A 14,529-nucleotide genomic window follows, 5' to 3' on the forward strand; every position below is an offset into this window, starting at 1 on the left:
TATCTCCCGAGCAGCCTTACAAAGTCGCCTGACCTTTGGCCCTTCAGTGTGTAGTTGATTGGGATCAGGCACAAATAAAATTTAACATTAACCCGGGTGATACAACCGAGTAGCCTCTGCTTATTCTAATGTTCATTAAAGTTAGAGGCATCCCTACGATGCACTTTATCATCATCATCATCATCATAGGCAGTCCCTCGGAATCGAGGAAGACTTGCTCCACTCTTAAAATGAGTCCTTAGGTGGCTGAACAGTCCAATATGAGAACCACAGTCCTGTCACAGGAGGGCCAGATAGTTGTTGAGGGAAAGGGTGGGTGGGGCTGGTTTGCCGCACGCTCCTTCCGCTGCCTGCGCTTGATTTCTGCATGCTCTCGGCGATGAGACTTGAGGTGCTCAGCGCCCTCCCGGATGCACTTCCTCCACTTAGGGCGGTCTTTGGCCAGGGACTCCCAGATGTCAATGGGGATGTTACATTTTTTCAGGGAGGCTTTGAGGGTGTCCTTATAAGGTTTTCTCTGCCCACCTTTTGCCGTGAAGGAGTTCTGAGTAGAGCGCTTGCTTTGGGAGTCTTGTGTCTGGCATGTGGATAATGTGGCCTGCCCAGCGGAGCAGTGGTCAGTGCTTCGATGCTGGGGATGTTGGCCTGGTCGAGGACGCTAATGTTGGTACGTCTGTCCTCCCAGGGGATTTGTAGGATCTTGCGGAGGCATCATTGGTGGTATTTCTCCAGCGACTTGAGGTGTCTACTGTACATGGTCCACGTATCTGAGCCATACAGGAGGGCGGGTATTACTACAGCCCTGTAGACCCTGAGCTTGGTGGCAGATTTGAGGGCTTGGTCTTCAAACATTCTTTTCCTCAGGCGGCCGAAGGCTGCATTTGCGCACTGGAGGCGGTGTTGAAACTTGTCGACAATGTCTGCTCTTGTTGATAATCTTTATAGTCCAATTAACTACATCAGGAAACAACCAAGTAAAGTACATGGGGCCAGACTTTCCCTAAAGTCTCTCAACGCCCGATTTCCCGCTGAGAAGCATCGGTAACGTTCGCCGAGAAAAGCTGGCGTGAATTTCCATTTTTAAGTGTAAAGTAAGTCAATCTAATCACCCGGCGAGAAATTGGAATTCTTTGAGGATATAACGAGCATGGTGGATAGAGGTGTACCGATGGATGTGGTGTATTTAGATTTTCAAAAGGCATTCGATAAGGTGCCACACAAAAAGTTACTGCAGAAGATAAAGGTACGTGGGGTCAGTGGAAATGTATTAGCATGGATCGAGAATTGACTGGCTAACAGAAAGCAGAGAGTCGGGATAAATGGGTCCTTTTCGGGTTGGAAATCGGTCGTTAGTGGTGTGCCACAGGGATCGGTGCTGGGACCACAACTGTTTACAATATACATAGATGACCTGGAAGAGGGGACACAGTGTAGCGTAACAAAATTTGCAGATGACACAAAGATTAGTGGGAAAGCGGGTTGTGTAGAGGAGGCTGCAAAGAGATTTGGATGGGTTAAGCGAATGGGCTAAGGTTTGGCAGATGGAATACAATGTCGGAAAGTGTGAGGTCATCCACCTTGGGAAAAAAAACAGTAAAAGGGAATATTATTTGAATGGGGAGAAATTACAACATGCTGCGGTGCAGAGGGACCTGGGGGTCCTTGTGCATGAATCCCAAAAAGTTAGTTTGCAGGTGCAGCAGGTAATCAGGAAGGCGAATGGAATGTTGGCCTTCATTGCGAGAGGGATGGAGTACAAAAGCAGGGAGGTCCTGCTGCAACTGTACAGGGTATTGGTGAGGCCGCACCTAGAGTGCTGCGTGAAGTTTTGGTCACCTTACTTAAGGAAGGATATACTAGCTTTGGAGGGGGGTACAGAGACGATTCACTAGGCTGATTCCGGAGATGAGGGGGTTACCTTATGATGATAGATTGAGTAGACTGGGTCTTTACTCGTTGGAGTTCAGAAGGATGAGGGGTGATCTTATCGAAACATTTAAAATCATGAAAGGGATAGACAAGATAGAGGCAGAGAGGTTGTTTCCACTGGTAGGGGAGACTAGAACTGGGAGGCACAGCCTCAAAATACGGGGGAGCCAATTTAAAACCGAGTTGAGAAGGAATTTCTTCTCCCAGAGGGTTGTGAATCTGTGGAATTCTCTGCCCAAGGAAGCAGTTGAGGCTAGCTCATTGAATGTTTTCAAGTCATAGATAGATAGATTTTTAACCAATAAGGGAATTAAGGGTTACGGGGAGCGGGCGGGTAAGTGGAGCTGAGTCCACGGCCAGATCAGCCATGATCTTGTTGAATGACGGAGCAGGCTCGAGGGGCTAGATGGCCTACTCCTGTTCCTAATTCTTATGTAAAATGGGTGTTGCACACTCGTTGTAGGCGGTTTTCTCAGTGGGTAAGTAGAAAGTTAGTAACATGGGCGGTCGTTACCAGAATGGACGGTAAGTAGTAAAATTTGGTCCGAGGCTGCGGTTGGGCCTAGGGAGGGGGAAAAACTTTTTTTTTTAAATTATCATTAAAAACATTTTTAGTAAAAACCTACAAAGCATTCCCAAGACAGTTTTAACCCTAATCGCTGTTTTTTTAAATAATGAAGGTGATCTTATCGAAACGTATAAGATTATGAGGGGGCTTGACAAGGTGGATGCAGAGAGGATGTTTCCACTGATGGGGGAGACTAGAACTAGGGGGCATAATCTTACAATAAGGGGCCGCCCATTTAAAACAGAGATGAGGAGGAATTTCTTCTCTCAGAGGGTTGTAAATCTGTGGAAATCCCTGTCTCAGAGAGCTGTGGAAGCTGGGACATTGAATAAATTTAAGACTGAAATAGATAGTTTCTTAACCGATAAGGGGATAAGGGGTTATGGAGAGCGGGCGGGGAAGTGGAGCTGAGTCTATGATCGTATCAGCCATGATTGTATTAAATGGCAGAGCAGGTTCGAGGGGCCATATGGCCTACTCCTGCTCCTATTTCTTATGTTCTTATTAACTTACCTTTCCTTGCAGTGTCCTCCCCTTACTGCCCTGTTTAAACAGCTTATATAGGGCAGGTCTCTCAGCAATCTGAACGGCGGCGGTTGAGCCCAAACTTACGCCCTGGCAGTTGTTCTCGGCGTGGCCCGTGGGCGGTTTGGCCCCGGCGGGCGACTTCAGAAGTGGGCCATACCAAAACAAAACCTTACGTGGAAACTCTCGCTGGGCCGAAAACCAGCTGTACCGCTGAGAAAATCGGCGACAAGGAAGCCGAAAGTCTGGCCCATTGTCGCTGACCAAGCCTCTGTTGCTAATTCTCCCTCCTTACCTCGTGTTTCAAAGTTATCTGGAACCTGGGGATTGGGCGGCAAACGTTGGAGAGAAACTTATTGGATCACCAGACACAAAGGCTAGTGGAATTCTGGAACGCTCTCCCCGCAAAGACCTGTTCAGGCTGAGCGTCAATGAAAAATGTCAAAACTGAGGTTCGCAGATTTTTGTCGGGTAAGGGCATCAAGGGATATGGAACCAAGGCGGGTCGGATGGAGGTGAGGTACAGCTCATCATCATTATCCATGAGGTTCCAGGTCCCGAACTTCATACTGAAGGGTGGAAGATGCCTGTGCGTGAGTTCTTTTAGTGTGGTGTGGTCGTTGCACACCAGCTACCACACGGGCTTAGCAGAGCTAGGTCTTGGTCCAGTGGCAAGGGGATCTGAGATGACTGGAGACCAGGCTCTTCTGTATGGGCCTAGTTGCCTACGGTGGGATGCGAGCCGTAAGCTCGACACTGAGCAGTGCCTTTCGGTGAGGTGGTGAGAAAACCGAGGCCTGGCTGAGGGCAGGTGTTGGGATGGTCAGAGATCCACTTTGTGGAAGGAGGAGACCAGAGAGTAATCACAGCCATTATTTTGCTTTCCATATTTACGAAAGGATATACTTGCTTTGGAGGCAGTTCAGAGAAGGTTCACTTGTTTGATTCCGGAGATGAGGGAGTTGACTTATGAGGAAAGGTTGAGGAGGTTGGGCCTCTACTCTCATTGGAATTCAGAAGAATGAGAGGTGATCTTATCGAAACGTATAAGATTATGAGGGGGCTCAACAAGGTGGATGCAGAGAGGATGTTTCCCCTGATGGGAGAGACTAGAACTAGGGGGCATGATCTTACAATAAGGGGCCGCCCATTTAAAACTGAGATGAGGAAAAATTTCTTCTTTCAGAGGAATCTGTGGAATTTGCTGCCTCAGAGAGTTGTGGAAGCTGGGACATTGAATAAATTTAAGACAGAGATAGACAGTTTCTTAACCGATAAGGGAATAAGGGGTTATGGGGAGCGGGCAGGGAAGTGGAGCTGAATCCATGATTGGATCAGCCATGATCATGTTAAATGGCGGAGCAGGCTCGAGGGGCCGTATGGCCGACTCCTGCTCCTATTTCTTATGTTCTTATTTATGTACATCACATGCTCGACAGAGACTCCATCGTTGAGTGTGGCCAGTGGGAGGCCAGGATGTCGCCGGAGGGATGACAGCCAGAACGTCGCCAGAGGGTATAGATCAGCCATGATCTAATTGAATGGCGGAACAGGCTCGAGGGGCTGAAGGACCACCTCCTATTGCTACGTTCCTAAGATGTGCAAGAGGAACACCCTTCGACCCATTTGGTCTCAGCCTCCCAGAACACCACCCCTGCTGTCGTCCCAATTACAGCATCCAGCAGTTTCTTAAATGAGTCCAGTGACCCTGGCCTCAAACACTCTCCTGGGCACCCTCTGTGTGAACTCTCTGCGTAAATACCCGGAATATTGTTGTTTTATTCACGGGATCTGGATTCAGGTCTCGCACAGGTCGATGATTGAAGGTCCAAGTTTCTTTTGTCGGATCGGAGAGTCCTACATAAAATTAGATCAGACAACCTCAACCTTCTTTTTCTTAGGCAGTCACCCAGAGTCGAGGATGATTTGCTTCCACACTAAAGTGTGTTCTAAGGTGACTGTTGAGACCAATGCGGGATCTACAGTCTCTGTCACAGGTGGGGCAGACGGTGGTTGGAGGGACGGGTGGGTGGGGTGCTTGATTTGTCATACGCTCCTTCCGCTGTTTGTACTTGGTTTCCGCGAGCTCCCGGCGAAGGGACTCGAAGTGTTCGGCACCTTCCCAGACGCTTCGCCTCCACTTTGAGCGGCCTTGGGCCAGGGATTCACACGAGTCAGTGAGGATGTTGCAATTTTTTCAAGGAGGGTGTCCTCGAAGCATTTGCTCTGCCCTCCTGGGACTCGCCTGCCGTGACGTAGCCTTGAGTAGAGTGCTTATTTCGGGAGTCTAGCATCAATCCTGCCAGTGTATTTGCAGGATTTTGCGGAGGTTGGAGATACTTCTCCAATGCTTTGAGGTGCCTAGCAGTCATCAGTCCCTTACTTACCGTAGCTCAGTTGGTAGCACTTTTCCCTCTGAAGGTTGTGGGTTCAAGCCCCACTCGAGAGAGACCTGAGCACAAAATCTAGGCTGGCACTCCCAGTGCAGTGCTGAGGGAGCGCTGCACTGCCGGAAGTGCTGTCTTTTGGATGAGACGTTAAACCGAGGCCCCGTCTGCTCTCTCAAGTGGACATAAAAGATCCCATGGGACTATTTCAAAGAAGAGCAGGGGAGTTTTCCTTGATGTGTCCTGGCCAATAATTGTTCCTCACCCAACACCCAAACCTAGTCATTACCTCCTTTCTGTGTACACCTTGGCTGCTACGTTACAACAGTGACTACATTTCAAAAGTTGGCTGCAAAGCGTTTTGGGATGTCCTGAGTTCATGAAAGGCACTATATAAATGCAAGTTCTTTCTTTTACAAGTACTCAAACCATCAATTAGCCAATCTCACAGAGAAGCCATAAAGGATGGCTTGTGAGGGACATTGTTCAATAGGGAGTGCATGTTTGAAGTTAGGATTCAAGCATCTTACTGACAGCAGAATGAAGGGTGTAATTGTTTGGGGAACAGTTTAAACTATTCCAATTGTAACCATCTTCCAATTAAAATTTTTTACCTTTCCTACAAATACACTGAGCTCGGAGACATTTATTACTGTAATGTATTTGCTTCATGGGTTGTTTGCTTAAGAATTCATAGCAACACATTGCTATTAAGAACTACTTGCTTTATTAACAAAGGTTTAACAATCATAGAAACATAGAAAATCGGTGCCATTCGGCCCTTCGAGCCTGCACCACTATTCAATATGATCATGGCTGATCATTCACCTCAGTACCCCATTCCTGCTTTCTCTCCATACCCGCTGATCCCTTTAGCCGTAAGGGCCACATCTAACCCTTTTGAATATATCCAACGAACTGACCTCAACAACTTTCTGTGGTAGAGAATTCCACAGGTTCACAACCCTCTGAGTGAAGAAGTTTCTCCTCATCTCGGTCCTAGATGGCTTACCCTATATCCTTAGACTGTGACCCCTGGTTCTGGACTTCTCCAACATCGGGAACATTCTTCCTGCATCTAACCTGTCCAATCCCGTCAGAATTTTCTATGAGATCCCCCTCATTCTTCTAAATTCTACACAATCACACTACACATTACCGGTTCATCTACCAGGCTCACAATCACCTACCTTATCGTGGATCCCCCTGAACCCAACTGGCTGGGGTTTTATTGAGTCTTGTGAACATCATGTGACTGGCTCAACCACTCACATCTCAACAGCTCGACAAACCTGTGAGCTTACTCACAGGGGCATACCGTATAATTATACTTTGTTTTAATTTACTGACTGCAGCTATTGAACAAGTGGAGGCGGGCAGGAGCTGATCCAATCAGATGCGCTAGAATAAATTTGCCTACAACAACAACAACTTGCATTTATATAGCGCCGCTAACGTTAGTGAAGCGTCCCAAGGCACTTCACATGAGCGTTATCAAACAGAATTTAACACCGAGTCGCATAAGGAGATTTTAGGACAGATGACCAAAAACTTGGTGCGTTTTAAGGAGCGTTTTAAAGGAAGAGAGAGAAAGAGAGAGAGAGAGAGAGAGGTTTAGGGAGGGAATTCCAGAGCTTAGGGCTTGGGCAGTTGAAAGCACGGCCACCAATGGTGGAGCGATTAAATTCGGGGACACGCAAGAGGCCAGCTGCGAAGGGTTGAAGGGATGGAGGAGGTGACAGGGAGAGGGAGGAATGAGGCCATGGAGGGATAAGGGTAGAATAACTTTGATTATGATTAAGAGGGACACAGAAGCGTTACAAAGAAGAGTTACACAACAGTGTGTTATGGGAAGTATGTGACACCATGCACTAAGCAAGACTTTTAATATATTTCATATACAGCAACTGGTTAGGATCTGGAATGCACGCCCTGAAAGGCTGGCGGAGACGGACTCAATCGCTGCTTTCAAAAGGGGAATTGGATAAGTACCTGAAAGAAAAAGGGCGAGGGGGAAAGGGCGGGGGGAGTGGGACTAGCTGAAGTGCTCTTGCAGAGAGCCAGCACGGGCTCGAAAGGCTGACTGGCCTTCTTCCGTGCTGTAACCATTTTATGATCTTCCCTGGCATTGCTCATGGTGAGTCAGTGACTTTTTAAGAACACCTGGAAAACTGAATTATAAACATTGGAGTTGACCTTGGAACCTGGGACCATTGGGAAGGAGAAAGGGTCTGGCTGCAGTGGGATGGGGGTCTCAGGGACTAGCAATGCTTTGAGGGGGACGTCCCAGAGCTCTGGGAGGGTAGTCCCCAGAACATTAGGGAAGGAGGATCTAATGAAATAAATCCAGGTCAGTTATCATCTCCTCTTCCACGTCTTTGTATTTCCCTGAAATCATGTGTAGCAGAAACACGGCACAAATGTTTTTCTTTCGTGTTGTCCCATTTTCTGTGATCCACTGTGGAGCGTTTCGGTGATTTACATTTTCACAGGCCCTGGGCTAATTTGGAATGGGAACATAAGAACATAAGAAGTAGGAGCAGGAGGTCATTCGGCCCCTCGAACCTGCTCCACCATTCAATAACTTCATGGCTGATTTGATCATGGACTCAGCTCCACTTCCCTGCCCATTCCCCATAACCCTTTACTCACTTATCGCTCAAAAATCTGTTTATCTCCGCCTTAAATATATTCAATGACCCAGCCTCCACAGCTCTCTGGTGCAGAGAATGCCACACATTTACAACCTTCTGAGAGAAGAAATTTCTCCTCATCTCAGTTTTAAATGCACAGCCCCTTATTCTGAGACTATGTCCCCTAGTTTTAGTTTCCCCTATGAGTGGAAATATCCTCTCTGCATCCAGCTTGTCAAGCCCCCTCATTAGCTCATATGTTTCAATAAGATCAACGCTCATTGTTCTGAACTCCATTGTGTATAGGCCCAACCTACTCAATCTATCTTCAGAAGTCAACCCCCTCAACTCCGGAATCAACCTAGTGAACCTTCTCTGAACAGCCTCCAATACAAGAACAAAAAATTTTTTTTCCAGATTTTCCAATATTCGGACAAGAGAAAAGTTCAGTCCTTTTTTCACTATTTCTGACCCGCCCAATAAAGAAACATAGAGCATAGAAACATAGAAAATAGGTGCAGGAGTAGGCCATTCGGCCCTTCGAGCCTGCACCGCCATTCAATGAGTTCATGGCTGAACATGCAACTTCAGTACCCCATTCCTGCTTTCTCGCCATACCCCTTGATCCCCCGAGTAGTAAGGACTACATCTAACTCCTTTTTGAATATATTTAGTGAATTGGCCTCAACAACTTTCTGTTGTAGAGAATTCCACAGGTTCACCACTCTCTGGGTGAAGAAGTTTCTCCTCATCTCGGTCCTAAATGGCTTACCCCTTATCCTTAGACTGTGACCCTTGGTTCTGGACTTCCCCAACATTGGGACCATTTTTTCTGCATCTAACCTGTCTAAACCCGTCAGAATTTTAAACGTTTCTATGAGATCCCCTCTCATTCTTCTGAACTCCAGTTAATACAAACCCAGTTGATCCAGTCTTTCTTGATATGTCAGTCCCGCCATCCCGGGAGTCAGTCTGGTGAACCTTCGCTGCACTCCCTCAATAGCAAGAATGTCCTTCCTCAAGTTAGGAGACCAAAACTGTACACAATTCTCCAGGTGTGGCCTCACCAAGGCCCTGTACAACTGTAGCAACACCTCCCTGCCCCTGTACTCAAATCCCCTCGCTATGAAGGCCAACATGCCATTTGCTTTCTTAACCGCTCGCTGTACCTGCATGCCAACCTTCAATGACTGATGTACCATGACACCCAAGTCTCGTTGCACCTCCACTTTTCCTAATCTGTCACCATTCAGATAATAGTCTATCTCTGTTTTTACCACCGAAGTGGATAACCTCACATTTATCCACATTATACTTCATCTGCCATGCATTTGCACACTCACCTAACCTGTCCAAGTCACTCTGCAGCCTAATAGCATCCTTGTCGCAGCTCAGACTGCCACCCAACTTAGTGTCATCCGCAAATTTGGAGATACTACATTTAATCCCCTCGTCTAAATCATTAATGTATAATGTAAACAGCTGGGGCAACAGCATAGAACCTTGCGGTACCCCACTAGTCACTGCCTGCCATTCTGAAAAATACCCATTTACTCCTACTCTTTGCTTCCTGTCTGACAACCAGTTCTCAATCCACGTCAGCACACTACCCCAATCCCATGTGCTTTAACTTTGCACATTAATCTCTTGTGTGGGACCTTGTCGAAAGCCTTCTGAAAGTCCCAATATACCATATCAACTGGTTCTCCCTTGTCCACTCTCCTGGAAACATCCTCAAAAAATTCCAGAAGATTTGTCAAGCATGATTTCCCTTTCACAAATCCATGCTGACTTGGACCTATCATGTCACCTCTTTCCAAATGCGCTGCTATGACATCCTTAATAATTGATTCCATAATTTTACCCACTACCGATGTCAGGCTGACCGGTCGATAATTCCCTGTTTTCTCTCTCCCTCCTTTTTTAAAAAGTGGGGTTACATTGGCTACCCTCCACTCCATCGGAACTGATCCAGAGTCAATGGAATGTTGGAAAATGATTGTCAATGCATCCGCTATTTCCAAGGCCACCTCCTTAAGTACTCTGGGATGCAATCCATCAGGCCCTGGGGATTTATCGGCCTTCAATCCCATTAATTTCCCCAACACAATTTCCCGACTAATAAGGATTTCCCTCAGTTCCTCCTTCTTACTAGACCCTCTGACCTCTTTTATATCCGGAAGGTTGTTTGTGTGCTCCTGAGTGAATACCGAACCAAAGTACTTGTTCAATTGGTCTGCCATTTCTTTGTTCCCCGTTATGACTTCCCCTGATTCTGACTGCAGGGGACCTACGTTTGTCTTTACTAACCTTTTTCCCTTTACATATCTATAGAAGCTTTTGCAGTCCGTCTTAATGTTCCCTGCAAGCTTCCTCTAGTACTCTATTTTCCCTGTCCTAATCAAACCCTTTGTCCTCCTCTGCTGAGTTCTAAATTTCTCCCAGTCCCCGGGTTCGCTGCTATTTCTGGCCAATTTGTATGCCACTTCCTTGGCTTTAATACTATCCCTGATTTCCCTTGATAGCCACGGTTGAGCCACCTTCCCTTTTTTATTTTTACGACAGACAGGGATGTACAATTGTTGTCGTTCATCCATGCGGTCTCTAAATGTCTGCCATTGCCCATCCACTGTCAACCCCTTAAGTATCATTCACCAATCTATCCTAGCCAATTCACATCTCATACCTTCAAAGTTACCCTTCTTTAAGTTCTGGACCATGGTCTCTGAATTAACTGTTTCATTCTCCATCCTAATGTAGAATTCCACCATATTATGGTCACTCTTCCCCAAGGGGCCTCGCACAACGAGATTGCTAATTAGTCCTCTCTCATTACACAACACCCAGTCTAAGATGGCCTCCCCCCAAGTTGGTTCCTCGACATATTGGTCTAGAAAACCATCCCTTATGCAGTCCAGGAAATCCTCCTCCACTGTATTGCTTCCAGTTTGGTTAGCCCAATCTATATGCATATTAAAGTCACCCATGATAACTGCTGCACCTTTATTGCATGCACCCCTAATTTCCTGTTTGATGCCCTCCACAACATCACTACTACTGTTAGGAGGTCTGTACACAACTTCCACTAATGTTTTTACCCTTTGGTGTTCTGCAGCTCTACCCATATAGATTCCACATCATCCAAGTTAATGTCCTTCCTAACTATTGCATTAATCTCCTCTTTAACCAGCAATGCTACCCCACCTCCTTTTCCTTTTATTCTATCCTTCCTGAATGTTGAATAGCCTTGGATGTTGAGTTCCCAGTCCTGATCATCCTGGAGCCACGCCTCTGTAATCCCAATCACATCATATCTGTAAACATCTATTTGTACAGTTAATTCATCCACCTTATTACGGATACTCCTTGCATTAAGACACAAAGCCTTCAGGCTTGTTTTTTTTTTAAACACCCTTTGCCCTTTTAGAATTATGATGTATTGTGGCCCTTTTTGTTTCTTGCCTTTATTTACTCGGCCTTCCACTATTGCTTTTTACCTTTCTACCATCTGTTTCTGACTCCATATTACTTCGCCCTGTCTCACTGCATAGGTTCCCATCCCCCTGCCATATTAGTTTAAACAGTCTCAAACTGCATTAGCAAATGTTACCCCCAGGACATCAGTTCCAGTCCTGCCCAAGTGAAAACCATCCCTTTTATACAGGCCCCACTTCCCCCAGAACTGGTTCCAATGTCCCAGGAATTTGAATCCCTCCCTCTTGCAATACTGCTCAAGCCACGTATTTACTATAACTATCCTGCTCCCTCTACTCTGATTAGCACGTGGCACTGGTCGCAATCCAGAGATTACTACCTTTGTGGTCCTACATTTTAATTTAACTCCCAGCTCCCTAAATTCAGCTTGTACATAAGAACATAAGAATTAGGAACAGGAGTAGGCCATCTAGCCCCTCGAGCCTGCTCCGCCATTCAACAAAATCATGGCTGATCTGGCCGTGGACTCAGCTCCACTTACCCGCCCGCTCCCCGTAACCCTTAATTCCCTTATTGGTTAAAAATCTATCTATCTGTGATTTGAATACATTCAATGAGGTAGCCTCAACTGCTTCCTTGGGCAGAGAATTCCACAGATTCACAACCCTCTGGGAGAAGAAATTCCTTCTCAACTTGGTTTTAAATTGTCTCCCCCGTATTTTGAGGCTGTGCCCCCTAGTTCTAGTCTCCCCGACCAGTGGAAACAAACTCTCTGCCTCTATCTTGTCTATCCCTTTCATTATTTTAAATGTTTCGATAAGATCCCCCCTCATCCTTCTGAACTGCAATGAATAAAGACCCAGTCTACTCAATCTATCATCATAAGGTAACCCCCTCATCTCCGGAATCAGCCTAGTAAATCGTCTCTGTACCCCCTCCAAAGCTAGTATATCCTTCCTTAAGTAGGACCTCTTCCCGCTTCTTACCTAGATCGTTGGTACCTACATGTACCACGATAACTGGCTGTTCACCCTCCCTCTCCAGAATGCTCTGCAGCCGCTCCGAGACATCCTTGCCCCTTGCACCAGGGAGGCAACATACCATCCTGGAGTCTCGGTTGCGGCCGCAGAAACTCCTATCTATTCTCCTACGTGAGAATTGAGGGACTACTCCTTATGGGACCTTCCTCCATCAGCCTGGATATGTCACGTAGTAGTTTATCATAGAATTGTATGGTACAGGAGGCCGTTTAGCCCATTGTGCCTGTGCCGGCTCTGTGAAAGAGCTGTCCAATTAGTTTCACTCCCCCTGCCCCTTTCCCATAGCCCTGTAAAAGGTTACTGTCACGTATTTATCCAATTCCCTTTTGAAAATTACTATTGATCTGCTTCCACCGCATTTACGAAGACAGACATTGATGCGGAGATTCAACACCGCCTCCAGTGTGCCAGTGCAGCCTTCGGCCGCCTGAGGAAGAGAGTGTTCGAAGACCAGGCCCTCAAATCTACCACCAAGCTCATGGTCCACATGGCTGTAGTAATACCCGCCCTCCTGTATGTATTAGAGGCATGGACGATGTACAGACGACACCTCAAGTCGCTGGAGATATATCACCAATGACGTCGCCACAAGATCCTGCAAATCCCCTGGAAGGACAGACGCATCAACATCAGTGTCCTTGACCAGGCCAACATCTCCAGCATTGAAGCTGTTATGTTCAGAGTAAATCCACAGGACTATATCGCAAGCTCAAACTGTGGTGACCTTGATCTCTTTATTCAGACTGCAGAATGAGGAAGCAACATGGTGAATCACCTTTTATACCTGCTTGCCCCAGGGTGCACAGGTGACCCTTTGGTCTCCCACAGGTGTGCCCCCTAGTGGCAAGTGTTACATTTGGATAAGGTCTGCATACATACATAATAGAAGCCCTGACCACCCTCGATCAGCTTCGCTGGGCAGGACACATAGTTCGCATGCCAGACACGAGTCTCCCTAAGCAATTGCTCTATGTGGAGCTCCTTCACAGCAAACGAGCCAAAGGTGGGCAGCAAAAACGTTACAAGGACACCTTCAAAGCCTCCCCACTGACACCTGGGAGACCCTGGTCCTAGGTGGAGAAAGTGCATCCGGGAGGGGGTTGAGCTCTTCGAATCTCAACGCCACGAACATGAAGAGGTCAGGCGCAGGCAGCGGAAGGAGCGTGTGGTAAATCAGTGCCACCCCCCCACTTCCCCCAACGAATACCTGTCCCACTTGTGACAGGGTCTGTGGCTCTCGTGTTCGACCGTTCAGCCACCACTTTGGGAGTGGAAGCAAGTCTTCCTCGATTCCGAGGAACTGCCTATGATGATGATGACTGCATTCCAGATCACAACAACACTCTGCGTAGAAGCAATTTCCTCATTTCCAACCTGGCCTTTTTGGGCAATTAATGTAAAGTTGTGTCCTCTGGTTACCGACTCTCCCACCACTAAAAAACAGGTTCTCCCCATCTATCAAAGCCCTTCATCATTCTGAAGACCTCTATTAAATCTCCCCTTAACCGTCTCCGCTCTGAGGACAACAACCCCCAGTTTCTCTGATCTCTGAACAAGAGAGAAAGGTTTTCCACGTGACCCGTACTTAGCTTTAAACGCAACGCAAAGTCGGGCGATGGGCTTGGGTTTAAATGACTGTGCTCGGCAAGAGAGAAGAAAGACAGAGCAAGGTAAAGGGTCCCACGGCTGAGTGAAGCAGATTAATATCTCAACACTGGTTGCCAGCCGATGCCAGGAGTTGCGAAGACTGCTGAACTTGTAAAATCCCTGACTTAGATCTTGTTCCGCACATCTGTTCCGCAGGCTGTGTGCCGAACACCTCCAGTTGAAATGAATCACGGGCCACGGATAAACAAACACTCTCTCTCTCTCGCTCAAAGGGAACTGCTGAATCAGCCGCTGTAAGTTGGAGACTGGTTGCAGACGATTAAAGATTTCTGACATGCCTCTTCCTCCTTCCGTGGTTGAGCACACTGCCGGAGGTGCCGTCTTTCGGAGGCGACTCTCAAGCG

Source organism: Pristiophorus japonicus, chromosome 3, assembly GCF_044704955.1.
Source record: "Pristiophorus japonicus isolate sPriJap1 chromosome 3, sPriJap1.hap1, whole genome shotgun sequence".
In the NCBI taxonomy this organism is placed as follows: Eukaryota; Metazoa; Chordata; class Chondrichthyes; family Pristiophoridae; genus Pristiophorus; species Pristiophorus japonicus.